This window comes from Mixophyes fleayi, chromosome 10, assembly GCF_038048845.1.
Source record: "Mixophyes fleayi isolate aMixFle1 chromosome 10, aMixFle1.hap1, whole genome shotgun sequence".
Classification (NCBI taxonomy): domain Eukaryota; kingdom Metazoa; phylum Chordata; class Amphibia; order Anura; family Limnodynastidae; genus Mixophyes; species Mixophyes fleayi.
The window spans coordinates 83,064,961-83,081,949 of NC_134411.1; the positions used below are offsets into that span (position 1 = coordinate 83,064,961).

At 41.6% G+C, this 16,989-nt stretch overlaps 1 protein-coding gene across 1 annotated transcript in view; it reads left to right on the forward strand.

Moving 5' to 3' along the window:
• LOC142104373 (uncharacterized) overlaps nucleotides 1–13,254 on the forward strand; it is a 388,681-nt gene extending 375,427 nt beyond the window's left edge. The window contains exon 6 of the transcript XR_012679564.1: nucleotides 13,233–13,254. The gene's annotated coding sequence lies outside the window, so the exon portion shown is untranslated. The remainder of the gene's footprint in view (nucleotides 1–13,232) is intronic.
• The last annotated feature ends 3,735 nt before the right edge of the window (nucleotides 13,255–16,989 follow it).

Sequence of the window (16,989 nt, forward strand, 5' to 3'; positions counted from 1 at the left end):
TTGACAGGTAAGAGCCTCTGTCCTCCGGCAATGTCCTCGGGTCATATCCCCGGGATATTGCCAGGGTGGCAGCATGAAAGAGGTATTACATATCTGTACCGCAGATGTCACTGCAAAGAAATTCAGTATAATATAATAGTTATATGTGGGCAATGTAATGGTTATTGTTATCAAATATCAATGCAACAGTAAATCACAACCATGATAAGCTAAATATTATTGCTCTGTTTTAATAGAATATTGAGAAAATGGATACAGAGATGCTATAAAAGTTTCAGGATTCTTAGCATGAACTCCGGAGAGATTGATAATGTAAAAATAAAGTGTCTTTATTAGGCAGTGATTCACAGGCAGAGAATGGGGCAGTAAATGATAAACAACAACACAGTTCAAGGCAGCAGATACAAACAGCAGGACCGGCAATATAGCTGAATAACTCAGGAAGTCACAAATGGTAGAATAGGTCGTAGAGGCAGTACAAAGTAGCCAGATACCAGACCTAGCTCAGAGGCTGGAGAAGCAGAGAAGGCTGAAGATACAGGATGTACCACGGTTTCAGGATACCTGGTAGGCTTAGGAGGCATAAGGCACTGGATGAATCACAGGTAGCAGGATACCTGGTTTACTCAGGAGGCAGGAGACACGAGGTACTGGATGAACCACGGTAGACAGAACTCGAGGACTTGCCAGGAGGCATGAGGCACTGGATCAATACATGGGTGTCAGAATAGAGGAGTGTCACACAAGTCAAAGGGTGAAATGCCAGGAGAGCCACAAAGGTACCAGGGAATGAGCTGGAGCGTAGTCAAGTACAGAGCCTGGGTCTGGGTCAGAAGATAAACAGCGAAGGCAAGGAACAATCAGGGGTCAAACTGGAACAGGACACAGGATGCTCTGGAGAAGCAGCAGCAGCAGGCAATACAACAATGACCTGCCACAGATTACTGGGAGAGGCAGTCTTATAAAGGCTGTGAACTGGTGTGGGCACTGAATAGGGAATGAGGTAACTCCTACTAGTGAGGTGGAATGTACAGAGGTGTACCTCTGGTGGTAGAGCAGTACTGCAGGCCAGGTTTACATAATGACAAAGTCCAAACATAGCTCTCAGCAGACAAGAGCTGCAGGAGACAAGCAGTATCCCTATGGAAGATGCTGGAGTGAAGCCGAGTGCAGATCCTGACAAAAAGAATTGTACTCTTCAGCCATCTATTTGTTTAATCCCCATTGTAATTATATATTCATTAAAAGACCATTCTGGACACAAAAAGGGAAAGCCCAGGATACGCTGGACATCCTGAGGACCATTGTTAGCTCCACGGAGCTCCAGAAATGAATAGGCAATAGGCTGGCATGGTGCATAGGTGGATTGCTGCATCACCTCTGGCTGAAATTGAGTTGGATGGTCTGCCTCTCTATTTTCTTCTAGTCAATAGTTGTATAAAATTTGTGCAGCCATATATCTCCATACCAGCCCAAGCAGGGGTGACGTTCCTTGGAGAGCAGTTTGGGAAAGATGTCTTTGGCCTCAAAACTCAGCTTCTCGAAGTATGTTGGAACATCATGAAATATTGATCTTATTACCCATACTGAATGTAAAATTTCCAGTTAACATCCGAAAATTATTATGCCAGAAGTCCACCAGTCACTGGAAGAGCCATACGGTTCACCATCTAACCATCTTTCTGGAGCCATATAGCGCAGTGTTCCTACAATACCTCCAATTCTCAGAGGGCCAGAAGCTACACTGCAGACTGCCAGGAAAGGCCTGCTGAAATGTGGTCCCGCTCCTGCCCTGCAGCCCAAGCCAGCTCAGAGGAAGCAACAGAAGTCCCTACCGCAGCCTCGAGTGGGCAAGAAATCTTCCACCCCCTCTTTTCCCAACCCCCTTCAAACCTCCCTCCCCACTCCTTCTTCCCCGTTTCCCGTTGTGACAGCATCTTCCTTCCTTCCTGTGGTCACAACCCCCCCACTTCCCAACCCGCTTCCGTCCCTTGCCCTCTCCTTCAGCCCTTCCCCTGCCACAACCCTCCCTTTTCTCTCCTCTGTCGTAGCACTAAGCCCTTCCAACGCTACTGCAGCTCCCTCCCTTTCCCTGAAAGATTTTCCCCCTTTTGTACCCACTGCAGGTAAGCGAAGTAAACAGAGGAGGAAGAGCTAGACAGCCCAGCTGGTGGCACTGGATCTTACAAGAAGCCAGCGGTCAAGCTCGCCAAGGACCCCCTTCCACAGGAGGGGGCCCTGAAAGAGGTGGTGGACGAGCTGCTGGCAGTTCAGGATTCTGAAACAGAGGAGGAGTTGGAGGTGGATGAATTCCTGCAGCTGCCCGACAGCTGGAAGAGAGAGGTCTGCTCTCATCTCAACATGGGGACACGGGCAGACCGGACCAAGACCCACCTGACAAGGATGGTGACTAATGTATTGTATGTGCTAACTTTCTTTTTTCTCCCAACTAATGGCTAATTGTTCCCTCTTTACCATTAAGGTGAGGAGAGTTAAGTATAAGATTAGATGCCAGTCAGTGTTTACCTTTCTTGAAAGTCAGAAATGTGATGTTTATATGTTGCAGGAATGTTCTTTACCTTTACCTTTCTCTAGCTCGTATTGACATCTGGGTAGACAGTGGTCTCATGGGCCCTCCTATTGGTCTGGCGGGAGTGACTGTAAGTCTACGGGGTTCGCTATACTTATTAGGGGAAGCCTCTTCAAACTAGATTCCGTTCAGGAGTTTGTCTGCGACAGATTGCTTATCGTAGATGGCTCATTTGTACAGGTGAGCCTATCAGCCTAATCTGTGTATGCACCCCCTGGTGAGAATGAGCGTTTAGAGTTTTTTGGGGATTTTAACTGTCCTATAGAGGAACGAGGATGCTGTAATAGCAGCACTGCTAAGCTAGATGTTACTTCTAGGTTGCTGCAGGATATGGTAGCCGAAGCATCCTTGTGGGATGCAGTGGGATCCTTGGGGGCCGGCTCTGTTAACTATACTTGGAGCCGCCCCGATGGTTCAGTGCGTTCCCGGACTGACTTTGTGTTTACCTCGAGAGCAGTAAGACAGAACAGGCATGTCATGGTGAATGAGGGATGATCTGGTGAAGACCAAGGGGGTTATAAAAAGAATATATCCACTGCACCAGGCAATCACTCACCCTGTATGATGTATAAAATATATAATTGAATTATAACATTCCAACAGTTACTAGGGTGGGGCTCCCCAACCATATATAGCTCACAGATAATAAGAAAAGAAAAAGAAAGAAAACATGTAATATAAGTGGGGACACTCTTAGGGGCATATTCAATTGTTCTGAATCCCCGCAGCGTTAAAACTATTACCATTATTACGGTAATAGTAAGCTGGATTTCGGCTCACGACTCAGGGAGCTGCGCGCTGAAATCCAGCGAGAAAACTACTGTAATAACGGTATTTACACGCACTATTACCGTAATGACGGTAATAGTGCACACGCCACGAGATTTTCTGCGTTTTCGCCAACAATTGAATATGCCCCTTAGAGTGATGGAGTAATATTTTAAAATAAAAAACTTTATTGGGTATATATTAAAATGATCCCTAAATGGCCAATGAGCTACCAGTAGCGAAATATTTTAAAACAACAATGAACAGTGACAAAAGTGCAGGATTTGTGTTTAAAATTGGCAGAAGCTGCTGCTACTCCGCCTCACTATGTTAAATAAATATGATAGTGAATCAATAATCACAATAATAAATTATTATGCGATCCTGAATTGCTAATCCCTCGATAAAGATTATATAATTTCTTTTAATGTCCTAATTGATACCGTATAACAATGAGTACTTAAAAGTTACATAGACAGATGAATATTATGTCTGACGATTAATAAGGTGCAAGTGAAATAAACATTGAGAAATGCACTGCACCAGATTCAGACAACTCTGTTCAGATATCAGTCTCTAGATGGAGATTGAGCTGAGTTATCCTGGCTTATCCCCTTACTGAGTGGAATACTGGAATGCTATCCCTCCTGAATCTATGCTATCTTCTGAGTAGCCTACTTATAATAGAGAAGAGAACGCTACTCTAAGCGGTTCATGTCCTGGATATACCAGGGGTAGTGCCGCTAATAAATGTTATCTAGGACTATAAGAGAGGATCTATTATTAAAAAACATGGCGAGGGGAACGCTGACGCGCGTTTCGCATACTCGCTTTAACAAGGCCTTGCCGATTTAAATTAAGACATTGCCGCTTTAAATTAAAATTGATACAGGTCGCGATGACGTAAAAGTCTACTGACGGACACCTGTCTATTCGGAATAACTTGCGGTCAGCATCCTGCTGCGGTCGGAGAGCTACAGCATCGGTATGGAGGTAAGTCTGCTCATATTAAAATCGTTTTGTCAAACATTCGGTTTTTAGGTGTAGGACTCTGCAGTGTTGGAATTTTCCACACCGTTAAAGTGTACCCAACCCTGTACATATTTTACATGTTGGCATTTTAACTGTGCAGACATTTTGGGCCTGATTCATTAAGGAAACAAAAGCAAAAAAAAACCCCAGTAACTTTGCACCTGGGCAAAACCATGTTGCATGTGAGGGGGAGGTAGATTTAAAATGTGGGGACAGATTTATAGTTGGAAAGGGCATGTCCAGGATCAACCTTAACTTTCAATGTCAAAATAAAGCTATTAAGTATTTGTGTGCTACATGGAAAAACAGCCAGTATTTAACTTATGTGCGAAATAATAAACTAATTTGCACCCCTTGCATTGCAACATGGCATTGTCCAAAAGAAAACGTACTCAATTTTTTGTCTTACTTTCCATAATGAATCAGGCCCTATGACTGTTGCCATTATGGAGATGTAGACATCATGACTGCCAGCCTTATGGTGTAGACATTTTGATTGTCGACATTTCGAATACATCCCAACATTCAGATCCGTTGCTGACGGTGAGCCGCACTTCTACTCTGTCTTTTTGTGCTTGGATTCTCCCGTGCTGAGTTTTGGGCAGTCTCCCAAACCCACAGTTCTGCTAGGGGGGGGGGGTAAGGAAGATGTTAGCAATGAGGGTCTTTGGTGGGGTTGGACTTTCACATGTTCGCTATACTTCGATCAGCTGGTCAGGTTTGTAGAGTGTTACATTATAAGATTAAATTGAAAAGAGTACAACCTCATTGGATTTCTGCACGAAATGCTAAAGTTTAATCTAAGAATAACATGGCAAATCAGAATTCACAACAGAGGCAAAAGTAGGAAGAGAGACCCCTATAGGTAGACATTGTAACCACATGGATCTATCAAACCAAATTATAAATCTTGTATGGTTTGTTGCAAATGTTTGGCTTTAATCAAATAACTGTCAAATTCTTCTAATAGTAACTAGCATAAATCTGCCACATGTTTGGTTTTTATATGGCTAAGTATTATGGTTTCTCTGTACTTTTTGATTTTACGTGTTGTGGTTTTTGGACTTCTGTATTTGATTTATTTATTTTTCACAGTATGAATACAGAATGTATATTAATTGACTGGAACTGTAGCTAATCTTTGTTTGGCCAATAATAAAAACAACATCACTGTCGGGGGTTCTGTTGCAGTTGTACCCCCAGCAACCATAGTTGCTTCATCCCTGGATGTTGGCCAACCATATATCCAAAATCACTAATTTACTGCATTTTTTTCCCCCAGAGATGCACATACAGAAATCTAACTTTTGTAACCTAAAATGTATTTTAACTGCACGGTGGCTCAGTGGTTAACAGTTTTGCCTCACAGCACTGGAGTCATGAGTTCGATTCCCGACCATGGCCTTATCTGTGTGGAGTTTGAGTGTTCTCCTAATGTTTGCGTGGGTTTTCCTCCCACAATCCAAAAACATACTAGTAGGTTAATTCACTGCTATCAAATTGACCCTAGTCTGTGTGTGTTTTAATTTAGACGGGAATTTAGACTGTAAGCTCCTATGGGGCAGGGACTGATGTGGGTGCGTTCTCTGTATAGCACTGTGGAAATAGTGGCGTTATATAAATAAATAAATAAATAAATGATAATGATGATTTTAATGACTTTTTAACTAAAAACATAATAGATATCAGACTGAAGTGTTTGTTTTTCAGAATATTTGGGCACCCCACACATTTTTCAATTCACAAAAAAAACTTGTTTTATGCTTTATTTTCTTACTATAATCTAGCAAAAGGAAAATTGTGCATTTTTAGTTACATAATATTTTGTGTATTGTAAAGGGGTGAAAATGCAGAGACATTATACGGTGGAATTTTGCTGAGAACTTTGCCTTGGGGGAAGGATGGCGGACAGATTCATTGCAGAGCGAAATAATTACCTTACATGTTTAATAGCTGAATTCTGTGCCGCTCAATGGCCAGTGTTTGCAGAGCTCATATGGGGGGAATCATTTGGATACTAAAAATGAATTAATTCTATAGGAAGAGGGCACAGGGGGGCTGTTTAAAGATCAAACTGCAGTTTTAGCAGCCCTTGTCTGTGAAATGGGGCTTAAAATCTGCTGTAGTTTTGATCAGTGTGAGCTGAATGACATGAATGATTAAATTAACAATGTTCCTTAATCATGTTGTGGGGACAAGTCTGAGTGTTTTAATTCATTTTTGCCACAAAGCATCATTTAATTTATCGCTAATTGTTTTGGCTGAGATTACGGTTTTCTCTTGCAAGGCAAGGGGCTTATGTAAAAAATTGCAAACTGCATTTTATTTAAAACCAGCAAAGCCTTATTATGTTTTACATTTCCTATCAAACGGCTAATGTGACCCAAATATTGAAAAATTGTTCTCCGGGACAAGCCATGTTACAATGCAAGGGGTGCAGATAGTTTATTATTTTGCACATAAGTTAAATACTGGCTGTTTTTTCATCTAGCACACAAATATATGATAGCTTTATTTTTACACTGAAATTTAAAGTTGATCTAGGACATGCTCGACCCCCAACTATAAATCTGTCTCCACATTTTAAATTTACCTTCCCCTTCAATGCAACATGGTTTTGCCCATGTGCAAAGTTACTCCTTTTTTATGCTTTGCTCTCCTTAATGACTCAGGCCCACTGTGTTAAACTTTTAAAGCGATTTTAGTCATTGACCAAGCCTCTTTAGTATGGCAATGGAAGCAATGAAAGGTCTAGGCTGTTCGATACTGCTGAAATCTATAATGACTTAATAATAAGGACAAATAACCATATTCAGTGTAGTGAATTTTGGCCCTGCACCCCGCAACAAAAGTCACTTTCGTCGCCGGGGCCCAAATGACGCGTTTTGCCCCGCCCCGCCCTCCTGTCACGCCCCTCTCCCGGAAAGAACTTGCCCAAAGTAGGCAAGCATGCAGTACAGACTGTTTTGCAGAGTTCTAGTGATATAATCCTCTTCGCCTTTCCACAGATTGTCATTCAATAATGTATACATAAATTAGCATTTTGCAATTTCTAGTATATTAGCAGAACTGAGACGATGGTGCTTAATTCATTCTGCTGCGTGGTACGGTTTAGGACCGCACTGTTAAAACTCAAGTTCTGCCAGAGAAAAGCACAAAATATAATGTCCAAATTCAGAATGCGGTAAATATTTTGCAGAATAGATCTAAAAATTTCACTCATCTCTTCATCATAGTATCTTATGCTGCAACAATATGGTCATAGACTAAGAGGCGGGAACTGTAGCAAAGTAACTACATTAATAGAATGGTTTTGTTAGGAACTCCCAAGTCAGTAAAGTGAAACTCGGGAACTACTCAGAAGGCCAGGTGTTCGCTGGAGCCCCTAGTGGTGGGGACAGACTGGGCTGCGGGCCGACTGAGGGTCGAGTAGCGTATACTGACTTAAAGGAGTTTCCCAGAAGTGGAGTGATTGGTGGACTGTAGTATAAGAGAAATCCAAGGTCCAAAGGTCACAGGCACAGAAGCAATATCCAAGGGCAAGCAAAAGGGTCAAACTCACAGGCAGAGAAGCGAAATCCGAATTCCAGGCAAAAGGTCAAGGTCAGAAGAGAAGGGTCAAAGGTCCAATAACAAGCAGGGATCAAACACGGGTGGTCAAATCTAAGGTAACAGGAACCTAAATGGATAGCACAAGCAGGCAGCAGGACTGAGGACAGAACGCTATAACCGGCAATGAGGCAGCAGACCTCATTGCCTTAAATACATAGTTGGCCCAATCAAAAGTTACATGCACCCAGTGTCGGACTGGCCTGCCGGGGAGCCGGGGTATCCCCCGGGAGGCCCTGTTGCCTGATAACCCCGCCCTCTTTGTTGGTGAGGCAGAGCAGAGAATTACCGAGTTGCGGTCAGTCTACATATGAAACGGAGACTGTCAAACTAATCCCTGCCTACAGCCAGCACGTGAGAACACTTCCTGCTCCTGAGACAGAGAGAGGCAGAAATGCTTCACAGTGACACAGATCTCCTTCTGCTGTAGTTGCAGGCGTCCTGTAGTCATAAAGTTGCCATCCTAACTGCAGTGTGAGTCCGTGTAATCAGTAAGTAATAAATCGTGCAAACTTCTCTAGAGCTCTCCACTGTGTGACCTCGGAGGGAGGGAGATAAATTAGAATGGCTTCATTGCAATATACGTCTTCAGTGCCTCTATAAAAGGATCCTATTGCAGCTGACCAATGAATGGATTCCTAATAAACTAGTAACCAAATTCACTGTTTATATCATGTTCCATGTTTATTTGTTTTCAATCAATTGTGGGACTCTATTCCCTATAGAAGCATATCTTAATCAGAATAAAACACATTCAGACAGTTAGGTCCTTATAGGATTGCATCTGCTATATGCTTTAATATTAATGTTTTGCTTTTGTCCTTTGTAGTGGCATTGGATTATTATTGAGTGTACATTTTGTGGGTAGATCATTTTTTAGAGTCCTGTTTTTATTTGCCAGTGTCTAGAGTGTAATTAGATTTATGTAATATTTTAAATGTGCATATATTTTTATGCTAATAATTTTGTGGTCTCCATAGTGCTTCATGGATATATTAATTTTTAGTCTATACCCTTATATTGTGGTTTTCATATGATGAATGGTTGATCTCTAGTACTGTAGTATAGCATTTGTTTTCTGTGTACACTATGAGGGGAGAGAACACTAACCACAAAGAATGGACAGCACACAAATAGCTGATGATGATTGATTGTATTCAATTCATCCCTCCCCTTTCCCTGTCTCCCCTGTTTCACACAGTGCCCTCCATGCTGCATTTGCTCCCCTTCACTTACTTTCCTATTGACTTCTTTCTTCTCTTCTGTCTTTTCCTTCGCGGCTCCTCACTGCAAATGTCCTCTTTTTCTTTATGGACCATACTAAGGTGCTATACGTTGTCCTCCATGGCCTGACCCCATCCCCTTTAATGACTGACCACAACCCCTCTTACAGTTGGCCACACCCCATTGTAGTGGGCCCCTACCGCTGCATTTCCCCCGGTGGGCCCTTCATGTCCCAGTCCGACACTGCATGCACCCCTGCAGACTAATGAGAACATAGCACCAGACCAATCAGGGCTAATCCCTGATAGGTGCACCCAGATGCAGGCTAATGCCTGTAACTAGTCCCCTAATTAGCCCACAGGCTGTGTCCATTTTTGCGCATGCGCCCGGCTTCCAACAGCGCCGGGACGCAGCGCTATGTAACAGGCGTCCGGCTGTTGCCTTGGCAACGGCCGGGTAGGAAGGGGAAGTGACGTCCCGGTCGTCATGGTGACGGCCGGGACACTGGAGCAGGTAGGAAGCGAGCCGCGGCGGCTGTGAGTACCGCCGCGGCTCGTGACAGGTTTAAATGACACTGGACATTGTTGTTTTCACTGTTTATTAATTATATATTATTTATTTATGCAACCTGAGATATATATCGACAATTTACAAAGCTGCTTCTCCTGGTGATGAAGATGCTAATGGTAGATCCTTTACTCAATGTCCAATGAAGTTATAAAGTTCAGAAATCTAGTCAGACAGTTTGAGGTAAATGTATCAAGCTGCCAGTTTCTGGTGGGTTTAAAAAGTGTAAATGTTGCCTAAAGCATCCAATCAGATTCAAGCTTTCATTTATTTAGTACATTCTACAAAATGATAGCTAGAATCTGATTGGTTGCTATAGACAACATCTCCAATTTTCAAACCCTCTGTAAACTCGAAACTTAATAAATTTACCCCTTTGTTTGCTCAACAAACATATTTTAGTATGGGCATTACCATGGCTCAGTGGTTAGCACTTCTGCCTCACAGCATTGGGGTCATAAGTTTGATTCCTGACCATTTATTTTATATAAATAAATGATGATGATGATAATATAGAAAGATACAGCCTGACTACAGACAGCTGCAAGGTAGATTGTGTTCTAAGCTCTGTAAGTGCGAGGACTGAAGCAGATGTAGACTCTTCGTTGCCGCAACCAGATTGTGTTGGCCAATCCGGGCCACAAAGTCTTATTGGCACCCTGGTATTCCTCAGGGGCCTCCACAAGTGAGCTTGTGGGGACCCAGGCTACCCCCAATAGGCAGATACAAATTATGGCTAAGGACAGACAAACAATCTAAGAAGTTGGAAAACGGTTTGTGACTGCATAAACAGGTCAAGATCTGGAAGAACTGGCGTTCTGTTATAGTCATGGGAACAACCAAGTTATTACCAAAGGATCAGAATAACAATAATCACAGTAACTTCTCAAAACACACCTGTACCTCAGATGAAGAACTAGTGGATCCCGGAGTCTTAAATAAAGTACATTGATGGGGTGTTCCAGGAGCGAGCACAGACACCATCAGAGTGCTCCATGATGAGTTCATCTAAAGGAAATGAAGAGATATGCACCTAAAGAGGCAAGGGAACATGCATAACAATAGAATTGTGTGAAGCAGTACGACCAAAGACTGGCAGATTGGTGTGTTCCATTAAGGATATAATCCTAATATCATTTGGGATAATTAAACATTAGCACTGGAGGTTTCTTTTAAACACACGGTAGCTATACATAATTACACCAAATTATTTAATCGTATTATCTTTAGCACTATTACAAAAGTGCAAGTTGCTATCTAGTTTGTAGCTGATTATGCCACTATAAATTGTTGACCTGTGGTACCAGGTACATTTAATGCACAATCTTCTATATCCTGTTGATTTAAAGCCTAATAGAATACTGTTATACTTTCCTAAGGAACGTCTTCTCTACCTTGTGTTTTTTTCCATCTCCTCACTGTGCTCTTCTAATTAAGAAAAGTTCACAGTTAAAATAATTGGTTTATCAGAACTCTGCAATGCTGTATTGCCTTGCAATAGCCATTGCTCAATAATTCACATGCAATTAATGGTCCTTGCCGGGATGTTTTTTAGAAGTCCATTAGCCTCGGGGAAAACACTGATGAAGGCCCCGCGAGAGTCCAGTTTTATGGTGCATTGAAATTATTTTTTTGTGCAGGGAGAATGCAAAACGACATCAGTAAACACAACTTTATTTTGTTGGGTTTCATGCTCTGTTTCCTCCTATCTGTATGATTGCACAATTCTACTCTCAATACGATAAGATCTTCCTTTGCTTCCAATTGTAATAAAGAAATTACTGAGTGCAGTTCTCATATTGGCTCCGTCCAGCATCGTGGATAAGCAGGAGAAAATTGAGTTTTTGAAACAGAAAGAAAATTAGAGACAAAGGGAACGATGATAAGAGAATAAAAAGGAGATTATTTATCACATGGGGAGCTGATGGAAAAGGAAATATCAACTTTTTGGAGAAAAGGACCAAATGTTTAAATATGGAGAAGACGGCCAGAAAGGCAATTGGGGATCACCCTTATTTAAGCTTGTTTTTACAGGTACAGTGATACACTGAGTGACAGACAGGGTTTTCTTCAGGGCTGCACTTAATATAGTTAGTAGTGGATAGCCACCAGGGGCTAGCTGGGCTGGGGGGCAAGGGGGCATATGCCCCACGGGCCGGTCCCATAGTGGGCTACCTTGGGGGGTGTAGTACAGGTTATCGGTGCTGTAAACACCAACACTGTTTACTCCTACATAATTATTCTGATATTGAACAGAGCGACCTAGAAAAAATAACTACTTACCAGTAAAAAGACACAGAGGAAATCCGATGAGAGGACATCACGACACTTCCAAATGACGTCAGTTGCATGCACGACTTTGTTTTTGTTTTTTTTTAAAAGGGCAACGCACGGACTATGGTAATATTAATTTTATTCCTAACCTTAACCCCTAACTCCTAACCCTAACCCCTGTCACTAACTCCTAACCCTAACCCCTAACGTATAGGTAATACTTACCTGACTCCCCACGTTGTCGTTTTAAAAGCTGAAATTTCCAAGTTGTGCAGGCAACTGACATCATTTGGAAGTGTCGTGATGTCCTCTCATCGGATTTCCTCTGTGTCTTTTTACTGGTAAGTAGTTATTTTTTCTATGTCGCTCAGTTCATTATCGGAATAATTATGTAGGAGTAAACAGTGTCTGTGTTTACAGCACCGATAACTCGATTACCACCGACCTTGGGTGGGGTTACTGGGCTACATGCATTTATTTTCCTCTAAAATATTCATAATAGCCTGCTTAGCAGAGTCGCGCCTCCCGGGTTAAAATTTGCCAGCCCTCCCCCGATAGCCGCTGTCAATATGTCCGCTTACCTCTTTTTAGCTCTTTTATATAAGACAACTTGGTTTTTGGGTTTTGTGGATCCTCTGCATAGGGCTGTCATGAGTTCAACTTTTCCAGGACAGTATTATCACTGAAAGTTTACTTCACTAGAATTCTAAATCCTCAGACAAAGGCTGCAAGGTGGGTGGAGAACCATTAGGAAATAAGTAGATTATATAAATAACTGCACATTCCATACCCTCCATGTTTACAGATTATAGATTATTATGACAAGACATCCAGAGGTAGTTTAGCTATAAGGTTCTGGCAGCTGTGTCTACCTTCAGAATAGTCATGGCTATGGCAATTTACCTTCTTGAAGCCTTATAGCAGAACCCACAGCAACTACATAGGTGGCTGAGCTCTGCCGAGTTATGTGCAGCACTGCTGGAAGTCCTGCCAGACTCTCATTGTTGGCCAACTTCAACAAAAAGCGAGTGGCTTTGGGGTCCTGCTGGTCCATTTACCACATCCAAATTCCAGATGCACCTGTGTGATCAGGATGGATTGAAATAGGTGTTTTTTGTTTTTTAACTGAATTTTTTTTTAATGAGGTTTTGCAAAAATTTCAAATAAGGGTCCCAAAAAAATAAGAAGGGTAGGGGAAGGACGTTAAGATGGGGGGAGGGGGTACATAATGGATAAGGAGCACAACAGTAGGTCATAAAAAAAGTAACCACACACCTAAAAGTACTGAGATATGTCTATATATAAGCGGTTACGCATTTACACTTCAAGGGGTATAGTTACTAAACGGCGGGTTTGGAAAAGTGGAGATGTTGCCTATAGCAACCAATCAGATTCTAGCTGTCATTTATTTAGTGCATCCTTCAAAATCACAGCTAGAATGTTATTGGTTGCTATAGGCAACATCTCCACTTTTTCAAACCCGCCGTTTAGTAAATCTAGCCCCAAACCTCCTAGACTAATTAACATGAAATTAGAACATTCTGGTAATACAACACTAATAATTACAATAGCTTTCTTTTTAAAACTATAACTGACAGAAATTAAATCTGTGGAATTTGTAAAATATATATGTGGCATCTCAAGTCAAGTAACAATCCAAATTAAACATGATGGGCCTGATTATTTAGGAGAGTAGGGCATAAAAATGAGTAACTTTTATCCTGGACAAACCATGCTCCAATGCAAAGGGTGCAAATTAGTTTATTATTTTGCACATAAGTTAAATACTGGCTGTTTTTTCATGTAGCACACAGATACTTGATAGCTCTATTTTACATTTAAATTTAAAGTTGATCTAGGACATGCCCTACCCCAGCTATAAATCTGTCCCCACATTTTAAATTTACCTCCCCTCCAATGCAACATGGTTTTGCCAAGGTGCAAAGTTACTCTTTTTTTTTTTTTTTGCTTTGCTCTCTTTAATGAACTAATTTATACAATTAGTAAATTTGACTTTGGAATAATCTTTTCTTGAAACCTCCTCATCCTAATGTAGGATTAACATTTTTAAGTACAATAAACCATAAATCAAATTGTACTTTTCTTATACAATGCCCTGTGTATTTTTTAATACATTCCTTGATACCAGTTTTATGTTTTTTTTATTCTAGTTTTCAATGGACAAGTATAAGTGAGTAAATTTACAACCCCTTTAAGGAGCAATTCATAAAATGTTTTCTTGCCTGCGCATGAATGTAAAACATGTTTATTATTTGCAGCCTTCCGACAATGAATTCAGAGTTCACATTTATAATTATCATTCAGGGATTAGGTAACCAAGGGGTATATTTACTAAACTGCGGGTTTGAAAAAGTGGAGATGTTGCCTATAGCAACCAATCAGATTCTAGCTGTCATTTTGTAGAATGTACTAAATAAATGACAGCTAGAATCTGATTGGTTGCTATAGGCAACATCTCCACTTTTTCAAACCCGCAGTTTAGTAAATCTAGCCCCAAGTGTCTAACTAGCAGAAGTAGATGCATCACTATGCACCAAATGATGCCTAAGACACCTAGGGGTAAATTTATCAAGCTGCGAGTTTGAAAAAGTGGAGATGTTGCCTATAGCAACCAATCAGATTCTAGTTGTCATTTACTTAGTACATTCTTTAAAATGACAGCTAGAATCTCATTGGTTGCTATAGGCAACATCTCCACTTTTTCAAACTCGCAGCTTGATAAATTTACCACCTAGTGCCGATATGTGCTGTATTTTGCGTAAAATCGCTCTGCGCATACCTAGAAACAGACTATACGCCTATGAACACAGCAACGTCCAAGTCATCTTTGAACGCAAAGGACACTTCTCACAGCCTATGATTTCGTTAGTGGAACGGGGGAAAGAAGGGCCTGTGCACGTAGTCATTGTACAGTAAGAGGTGAACACAGCGCCATCCGATTCAAGCTTTGGGCATCTGTAAGGTACGTATTTTTCAGTCTTAACACTTGCACCAGCTACAGATCAGGTGTAATCCTGGGAGAGAGAGCAAACTCCCAGTACCCGCCCCTGCGGTACATGGGGGCAGGGCATAATGACGCAAATGTTGCTTCCTCTTAGTGACACCCCCTGCTGTACCTGGCTAAAATTGTGACAATCGTTTAGGGGGCGGTGCCAAAATGATGCAATTCGTCAAGCCCCGCCCCCGCACACCCACCTCCTCTGGGGTCTCCCTGAAGCCAATGCGGAAAAGTTGGCAAGTATGCCCTTAATAGATTTATATGTTGTACATGGAGCTGAAGACAAGGGCATTATGTAGATTCGAAAGCAATCTACACTTGCAATGTAAGCATTAATTCCTTCCCATAACTTATTTCGTATTCCAAGCTGTGATTATCTCACGATACATGTGACTTGTAATAGAACGCATTTTACGCATATTTCCTTTTTGTCAGGTCTTACACCAGGCTAAAGCAGCCGCCACAGATGCACCTACGAGAGGTGTATCTACGGGTACTTCCCCCTCAGTACAGATGGTAAAGAGCGATAATACTCCCTTACTGAACTATGCAAACGCCCAGTGGCGGAACTACCATTGGTGCGGAGCACCGGGGCCCATGGAGAAAATGGGGCCCAGTTCTCTCTGCCCCACCTCCCTGCACCGGAGCCCACAGCTCGCTAGTTCCACCTTTGCCTCCTTTCTGCCTCCCCAGTTCCGCCTCTCTAAGCGTAGAGAGGTGCGAGAGGGAGCTAAGTCTCAGTCTGAGAACAGGCCAAGACGTAGATTAGTCTACAGCGCATGTACAGTAGTAAAACAACCCTTGCTTTTTGTGTTTTCAATCCGGACTTACATCCGACTCAACAAGACCCCTCCCACCATGAATGTCACAAACATTTCGGATGTCCTGTTTTTCACTTTTCTGTTTCAGAACCCTGCAGTTTACAGATTATTACTCTCTCTAGAAATATGCAGAGTTGAAGCCACCTCATCAGAGATAAACATATATTTTGCAGAGCTGCTCATACTTAAAAGCAGTAAAATTGAATTATTTCTACTTATTTCTCGAACAACTGCGGTTGTTAAAGGAAATAATTTCCTACAGGATCTGTTACTGTCTGCTCACCCTTAATTATCTCTAGTATTTCTACGTATCTCTAGTTGTAAACAAAGTTATCTATGTTTCATCTGCTTTCTATATTTATAATGTAGGCCCATTGTATTAAATCAGATTATATGTAATTTTCCTCTGCTTGCAGAAATGTATGGTATTTGTCAGTGTCTTACTGAGAAACAGTGGTAACACCAAATGTAATATTTATTTTATATAAGAAAAAATAGTAATTACTGTAAATATATATATAAATATATATATATATATATATATATATATATATATATACAAACGAGAAAAAGAAGCGCCAGAACATAGTGTGATATTGCCAAATTAGAGCAGTGATCAGATTAATTATCAAATTAGCCTCGTACCAGATGAATAATATAATTTCGCTTATCTGAGACAATATCCCTCTGCGAACTCCAGATCCTTCTTATGCAGATTAGGGTATTCCAAAATTAAATAAAATCAATTCAAGCTTATCTGTGCACTAAGATCATCCACTGTCCAGTTAAGATCTCGCCAAACACCGGTAATCCTGGCTCCTTGACATCAATATACCGACAGGGGATATGATTCCTCAGCCCTCTCAGGCAAGTAACAATGCGTCCTCAGCTGGTGAGTCCGAAAAACGAGTGCACCTCAAACAGATCCTTGACACGTTTCGTCTGTTAGACTTTATCAAAAGGATGAAAGTCTAACAGACGAAACGCGTCAAGGATCTGTTTGAGGTGCACTCGTTTTTCGGACTCACCAGCTGAGGACGCACAGGTTTTAAACACGTGATCATTGGTGTTTGCACTGAGCGCCG